An 8967-nucleotide genomic window follows, 5' to 3' on the forward strand; every position below is an offset into this window, starting at 1 on the left:
ATCAAGTCAGATTTTTTTCTTATAATATTCAAATGTCTTTTCATCTGGATTTGCCTGGATTTCCCATACCTGGTAAACATGGAAGTCATATTACAAATCCAGAACCAATTAAGATCAGGCCTTGCCTTTACCTCGTGCACTGAGAGGAGTAAATAAGTTTGGGAAAGTGCAAATCTGAGCATTCGTGAACCTTCGGCATCTCAATATGCATCATCTCTGGCCATTGCGAGAAAGGATCGTAGTAATAGAAACGAATTCAATAACTTAGTGTAACGGCAAACCGATTCCAGATCAAGAAAACACTTTCTCAAATTTAGCTAAGGTCGATTCCAGGCGACCTATATCAGTTTTGTACTATGCCATTCGGCTTAGTCAATGCATCTATAAATTATCATCGCGTAATCCGTAGTTTCTTAAAGGAAATGAAAAACGTGGATAATCGTATTGCTAAGGTAATGATTCATCCTTGCAGGTGGGATGAGTTTTTTGCATCCTTAGAAGAGCTATTGGTTAGACTAGACTAGGTGATTAGGCAAATTCAAAAGCGAAACCAGATAAGCGCCTCGTTGGCTGAGAAAGAGCGCAATTCTGGGGACATATAAGTGGTCAGGATCAGCTGGAGCTACTCTTTGATAAACTGAGAGCTATCAAAGAATCACCTACGAACTTTCTTAGGATTTTTAGGATATAATCGAAGGTATTTAGTTAGTTTTATCACTACCGCAACACCTTGAACCGACTAAACTCGAAGAGAAAACCCAAATAAATCATACCAGTTGGGAGGATGTTCTAGAGATCGCATTTCAGGTAATCAGAATTGGTGCAGATGCCAGTGGTTAGACTACCCACATCATCATTCATGGCGCGGGATGATGCTTCTGACAGTGGGGTAGGAGCCGTTTTATTGCAAGAGCACGAAGCTGAGAAGCTTCTCAAATATGTAAGTAGGGCGTTCCTGCAGATTTGTGTTAATGGAGAAAGGGAACTTGGCGATAACATAGCAGATTCAGATGTTTAAGATGTCTTTATGGGGAAGTACTTTTGACAGAACCGATCACCGTCTATACATTTATATGTGAAAATCCAAGGTAACTAATGGTGAAATCTTGAATTGGTCTCTTGATTCACACCCTCAGCTGTTCCGGATTGAAGCATTCAAAGCCATAGAGATCACCCGAGATAGCAGACAAACTGAAGTGAAAATGTGAGTAGTTCACGGTTTTTCTTATTAGAGTTCGCATTAAGGTAAGTTGTGCAGAGAAATTAGATTAGAATATTTTTTCTTAAAGTTGAGGCAAAATACAACATTTAAAATAAGAGAAATTAGGTTAATCTCTTGAAAGAGTGGGTTACTCCTCTCATGTTTATTAGACACCATACAGGGGTACTTCAGTAGATATAAGATGTGACTAAGGTAAGACGTAGTGGAAGTATGACGCAGTATATCAGACGTACATTGAAGTTTCTTGTAATGCGCTGCAGCAGATCAAACTACTTAGTTAGCAGCTTCGCTGATCCTCGCCAAGAAAACGTAGTCTGCAACTTCGTAGTAAATCGAGAGCAGGCAGATGATTACGAAGTGGAACATGTGAAATTGTGTAACTTACTGACGAGTCAAAGAGATGTAATAAGGCAGAGGCAGAACTAGATGATCAAGCAGTACGTAGTCCCTGGCTATAGTAACAGGGTATTCGTGGACCCTTGTATCTCCTCGTTGTTGTGTTTCTATGCAGCAGTAACAGCCAGCACATTGACATGGTCGAGCTTAAGCAGTTCCATAACTAGCCCGAACTCTTGAGAGACTGCTTACCTGCTGGACGACCTTACTTCTAATAATTGTGAGTTGCCTTGTGTTTGTTATGATATGCTGAAGATTTTGTGCATAAGTGAAATGATATAATGTTCAGTGATGCATTATTGAGTACAGGTGTAAGTGAGGGTACAAGTGTAAGTGAGGGTAATGATAATTCTTGCATTCGGTACCTATGATAGATCATTATAATAGTTAAAAAAGGGCAGTAATTAATGTTTCCTATATTTTATGTACTAGTGTGGGTTCCTTTCCCACACTCTCCCACACTCAGAAATTAACTTCTGCGGTTTTCGACCCGAATCTGCCTCCGGTTCCGTATCATCCCAGGCCACTCCCCCTCCAGCTCTGACAGACTGATGACTGCTCCTCTTACCAAAACTATCGCATTTACCTCCCTCATCATCCTGTTCATAAACAAAGTAAACAATCACAGTAACGTCATATACACTTACTGAAGATCCACCCTTACCTGAAACCACTCACTCTCTTAGATTTTTGCATGTATATACTTCTAACTCTCTCGGTAAAAAAAACTCCTCACTGCTTCAAATAACCTTCTTCCCACTTCATATTTGCAATATCTACCATCAACCATTTCCACGATCCCTATCAAATGCTTTCTACAGATCCACAACCTTTCTGTTCTTCTAAGAACTTCTCAGAGCAAACGCCTGACCCACATTCTCTACCACTTCTGAACACACACCTTTCCTACCCAGTGTGATATTCTATGCATCCTGTCACTTGTCTCCTGTCACTTGTCTCTCACTTTCAAGACTCTCTTCCAACCTATATCATTTCCTCTTTCTTAAATCCTTTACATACCTTCATCCTTGCCTTCACTAACTAACGATCAGACATCTCAACAGCCCCCTTAGGACGCTCCCAATACAATAGTCTCTTGCTCGCCTGTGAACGTGTGTTCCCCCTTTTCGTACTAAGTATACACAGTCAATAGTCCATTTTGTGCACAAAACTCCTCACGCTGTTCATTATTGTTATTCATAACGCTGAGCGCCCTGTGGTGCACAGTTATACCCTCGACTGTCACATTTCCTATCATCGCATTCAAAGCAGCCATCACTAATACTCGATCTCTTGCATCAGAATTGCTTTGCTGGGGTACCTACTCAGCTCCTCCCAAACTAATCGTCTCTCTTTCTCCTTCTCACTTCCAGTTGTATAGCAACAAACAATTACCCATAACTCGTGAGCTTCTCTCAGTTTAACCCCCATCAGTATTTGGTTATGATTATTGCCCATTTATTTAAACTTTTTCCCACATTCTCACAACTCATTCTTCAGCAAAAGTGATACCCTTTCCTTAGTTTTCTTCTTCACACTCTATAGTGACTTTACCCCTAAAACCTTTTTGAAGCACTTTGCTCTTTTCCCCTTGAGCTTAGTGTCACTCAGAGTTAGAACATTTAGATTCCTCTTTTCAGACATTTTACCTACCCCTCCTGCCAACAAGAACAGGATTGATAGATCTATAAAGATCCTTCATGGCTTTTGACAATCTACATAAATTGTCTGTATGCCTCGCTTTTTCAACTAAACATCCTCATCTTAGCGACAGTGCCAAAGATTTGTAGAGTGCTTGATGAAGATTTCTTTGACAACATTCGACTCTAAACCTCTGGGCAAATGTAATGTTTGTCAAACTACCACAAGAATGAAACATGTTGAAATTTGTATTATTTTAAATAAAGATGTGATGAATGAATAAACCCATGGTAGGTTTCAACATTTATTGTAGAGTCAGGTAATTATGTACAACACTGCTCACGGCAGAACACAAGTCAATAAAGCATTGTAGGAGTATGGGAAGCCAAAGACATCATGCCTTCCAGTCTCAGGGTTACATACCATGAAATGATCTCAGGCAAAAACGATAACCTCCATGATCTTCCTTGATGACCACAATAAAAATCTGATGACAAGAAAACGACAGTTTGAGTATGTTCTTTTCCCTTTTTCTTTTGTTACATTTTCCCCCCAACTAACCATAAATATATATATATATATATATATATATATATATATATATATATATATATATATATATATATATATATATATATATATATATATATATATATATATATATATATATATATATATATATATATACACAACATATGTGTCATAAGATCATTAGGACATTACATCATTACATTACTCACTGTCCATCCCTACACAATCATCTCTCCTCGTGAGTAAGTCATACAGTGGTTGCAGCATGCACAGGGCACCTGCATGGACATGTAATATCAAAGTGTACCAATGGGAACTCTCAGCACAGTATGGCAGACACATGCATACTCGCAAATTATCGTTCAGTTCAGTGAATATATATATATATATATATATATATATATATATATATATATATATATATATATATATATATATATATATATATATATATATATATATATATATATATATATATATGTATTCCTATGAGTCCACTGGGAAAATAAAACACGATAAGTTCCCAAGAGCTATTTCGTGTAATAGTCACATCATTAGGGGAGACACAAATGGAGTCCTAGTTTCGTCTCTTCGATGTACATCAACTGACTGTTATATTTCTCTCTTGTGTCTCCCCTGATGATGTGACTATTACACGAAAGTGCACTTGGGAGCTTATCGTGGTTTCATTTTCCCCATGGACTCATAAGAATATCTTGATCACGCGCAATATTGTGATCCTTTCCAATATATATGTATATGTATATGTAAGGTCATATGGTAGATGCAGAAACTCATGGAATAATAATAATCAAAGGGAGTGACTGCTCTTTGGCACACCCACTACAGGGTTGTATACATAGAATCAGGAACATTATCCATCGGCTTGGCTGCTCCTGGTGGGCGGTTTGATGCCATATATCTGCCATGGGTGTCAAGCGCCCGCCACATTATGGGACGCACTGAGCGACACAAGCGATATGTATACATTATGCTATGTTCACACACTGGACAACAAGTCGATGGTCCAGAGAGAGAGAGAGAGAGAGAGAGAGAGAGAGAGAGAGAGAGAGGGAGAGAGAGAGAGAGAGAGAGAGAAAGAGAGGGAGAGAGAGGAAGAGAAGCTTGAGGTCACGTACAGTCAACCCAGGACACACACTTGTGGGGATGGGGGGCTAGAAGTTGGGGACAAACACCATAAACTAGAAAGCCAATCACGACTACGAATCAAACTTGAGAGAAGTCATCAAGGGTCTTGATGGAGTTCTCTTGTGGTTACAATGAACATTCTTAAATTCTAATTTCAGACTCACGGTCGACAGGACTGAGAAGGGATTACGTGCCAGGTTGAGCTGTGTGCGTGATCACTAACTCTCACCACAGAGGTCAGTGTAGCTCCCAAAGTTTATAGAAACTGGCGACTGTGATGATCTCACGTCAGGAGGAGACATTCATTCCTCAGACAGATGGAATAGACTGGGGATAAGGAAAAATGGATTCATCTGTGTTTCGAAGCTTAAATGATAATTTGAGTATTTACCATAAAGAAGGAGAAGGAACACCGTTTGGCAGACGTCAGTAAGTGTTAATATACACTGTACAATCTTATATCTTTTGTTAGGCTGCATATAAACAAGTTACTTCACGAGGATTAACTTGTGGGTCACACATTTAGGCATATATTTAACATATTTTTTGGAAGATTCTGACATACTATAACCTGATACAATCATCTGTACAAGACTTTAGGAAGCGTTAACTCCTCAAGCATTAAAGGATGAAGCTGACCACTTCCCATTAGGTATCATGACAGTCAGTAATATATGGGTTCCATTCCAGGGTTCGGCATAACCCCGTGTTAAGTCCAGGACATCACCGCCTACACCACAGCAACTTAACCCGGGCCGCCTTCCGAATCCCGCTACACCTCCCTTCGTTAATATGACTTAGTATTAACACCTCTACTATCTCTACACAGCTCTCGTGGTTATCACGCCTACGTTTCACCTGACTTGGGTACATCTGCTGGGTTACCTCGATCACACACTCTGATGTATATGTTCATCAGGCAAGTCTTTGGCCACCTCAGGCAAGCTTGTGGCCACCTCAGGCAAGCTTATGGCCACCTTAGGCAAGCTTATGGCCACCTCAGGCAAGCTTATGGCCACCTCAGGCAAGCTTATGGCCACTGTTTTCACATATGTGTGCGGTGTCACGCACACGGCTGATATACTGCTGTTTTATCCGATGGGTTTGGTTTAGGCACATTACTTCTCGTATCACGGCGGACTTTATTAAAAAAAGATATTATTACCTGTTCCATTTAGAAATTAATCATTCATGGAAGAACTGGTACATCATTTTCTGCAGGTAGGAAACAGGAAAAGCACCGGAGAGGAGTTGCAAAGGATGATACCTCAGCCTGCAAGTGGATAGCTTGGCACAAGATGGTGTGGTGGCAGCAGCACCATAATGATGTTGGCTTTAACATTATAATGACGTCCATCCTGTGACCCGTAATGTACCACAAAAGCATATTAAAATACTGACAGTTATGACAATAGTTACAGTTATTGATAGCCTATTTTTTTTTTTTTCCTCGGTTCATTTGACACACATGATCAACTTCGAAGTCCATTTCAACAAGAGCAACAATCCAATCCTTCGCCGCTGAGAACTTCTCTTCACCTCATGCTTGGCATCACACAGTATTGAGTCTCATAGTCGGTCATGATCTCATGTTGGCTTGTGTTCAGTTTGATTTTAGGTAAAACAAGAAAAAAAGAAAATATCCACTTAGGTGAAGTATCCTGAAATTCCATCGCTTGAAGTCGACAGTGCTGTCGTGCAACTGCTAAAGGTTTTCTTTATTATGTATCTCTGAATTTGTCTCTCTCAAACATAACAATCAAATATGTTCTTAAACTTCTTAATGAGATGGTAACCTTTCATAATTCTACATAACTGCCTGCGTAATGTCATTCTGAAGATTCCGACTCTACACTGCTTTTATTTACATGATATTGGTTCTCAATGTGTACCATAAACCTGATTAGCCCTTAAGATTCGTCTCTCTTGACGTGGCGATCATAACTCTCTTAGTTCTCCTCACCGAGTACATCTGTCTTTCAGAGACCATACCCCTGGCTTACTTCAACCTTTGACCCACCTTGCTGCCTATACATGGGCTAGAACTTTCACCTGATGACGACAAACCAAGAGCAGACCTTCTTCCACACTTGCATTACGCTTTTCACCACCATTTGTGGTCTGGACCGTTCCATATGTATTTTGTTCCGTACGTAATACAACGTACGACAGCTGACATGTTCCTCAAGGACGTCAATACAGTGAAATACCACCGTGTAGCAAGGAATACAACAGCATGACTTTAACAATGGAGAGACCTTGAAGATGATGATTACCAAAGACAAGGAATCAAAATGACTTGAAAGGAAAGGAGTTGGTTCATCCCTCTCGAACCACTTACCCAACAGTGCAGGAAGTAGTCATTCTGCTAAACACAACTTCATATATGCTATCGTGAATCAGGTTCAAGACTATTGATACAAAGAGTTGAATTAAGGCTCCTCCGGCGAGAACATGATTACACAGAGGATCATAGAGAGGGGTGAAGGGAACACAGCTTTTTCGGGTGGAAGAGGCTGGCGTAACGCTCAGGATATGTACAGCAGGTGTCTGTGTTTGTTCTCCCGACAATTTCTGTAGCTCCAGCCATGCGCAAGATGGCTTTCTGCCTGACATTCCTACACCAGGTACAAGTCAATGACAGACCATCACTTACTGAGGAAGTGCATACTTTCTTGTTAGATGATATATATATATATATATATATATATATATATATATATATATATATATATATATATTTTTTTTTTTTTCTTTTATACTATTCGCCATTTCCCGCGTTAGCAAGGTAGCGTTAAGAACAGAGGACTGGACCTTTCAGGGAACATCCTCACCTGGCCCCCTTCTCTGTTCCTTCTTTTGGAAAATTAAAAAAAAACTGAGAGGGGAGGATTTCCAGCCCCCCGCTCCCTTCCCTTTTATATATATATATATATATATATATATATATATATATATATATATATATATATATATATATATATATATATATATATATATATATATATATATATATATATATATATATATATATATATATATATATATATATGTATACATATATATGCAAATGGTCGTCACCAACATTTTGACACTAGGTGATACACTTTATACAACTCAGCATTGCCGTCTCGTGGTCTCTCACTCACTAGAGTCAAGTTCACCCGTCCTGGGGCCTCTTCAATAGTCGGCACGGGTTGTCACTTTGATTTTCTCTGCTCATCTTCATGGTTTCTGCTCATCCCACACATACACACACACACACACACACACACGCACACACACACACACACACACACACACCCACAAACACGCATACACACACACACAAACACACACATATATATAGATAAATATATATATATATATATATATATATATATATATATATATATATATATATATATATATATATATATATATTATGTCCTCCGACGGTAAGGATGTATATGCGCAATGTGTGTAGGTCGTCTATGTGCACCTGTGTGCTAAAAAAAAAATGTAAGCCAAACAAAAATTTCTAACCCGTGTTAGACTTAGGATGAAGTTATCCAGTAACAGTAAACGTCGAACGTTCAGAATACATTAGCAGAAGAGACGATACACTGAACACTCACTTTAATGATGAATATTCATAATATTCTGAAATACGAAAGGGAATGCCGGGATTTCTCATGGCTCTCAGCCTCATAACAATTTCCTCTGCATGTGGCGGTGTGTTAACTGAAACTAAGAAAGAAAAATCTTACGATATTCATACATGTCGAAACTGAAAGGCAATACAGTCCAATATTATAGTCACTATACAATTCACCAGAACTAGGAAGTAGGTGTTATAAATGTTGTCGATCACCAAGTCCACTCCTTACATACCTATTGCAATGGAAGTAACATTTTCACACTTTCTCATTAATCAGCCTTCGTTTTTACCCTGACTTTGTTTTGGCCATGAAAGCTTCCGTGAAAGAGAGCCGGGAGTCCAGTAGATCATTAAGACAGGCGAGATATCCTTCCATCATTGTCGTCAG

General features: G+C 39.2%; 1 protein-coding gene across 2 annotated transcripts in view; it reads right to left on the bottom strand.

Annotated features, from left to right (window-relative positions):
* Positions 1–3549: 3549 nt before the first annotated feature.
* The window catches only part of LOC139747711 (lachesin-like), a 263613-nt gene continuing 258195 nt past the window's right edge, over positions 3550–8967 (bottom strand). For both annotated transcript variants that reach the window (XM_071660318.1, XM_071660317.1), the window contains exon 12: positions 3550–8967. This exon is cut by the window's right edge and continues 923 nt beyond it. The gene's annotated coding sequence lies outside the window, so the exon portion shown is untranslated.

Source organism: Panulirus ornatus, chromosome 69 (genome assembly GCF_036320965.1).
Source record: "Panulirus ornatus isolate Po-2019 chromosome 69, ASM3632096v1, whole genome shotgun sequence".
In the NCBI taxonomy this organism is placed as follows: Eukaryota; Metazoa; Arthropoda; class Malacostraca; order Decapoda; family Palinuridae; genus Panulirus; species Panulirus ornatus.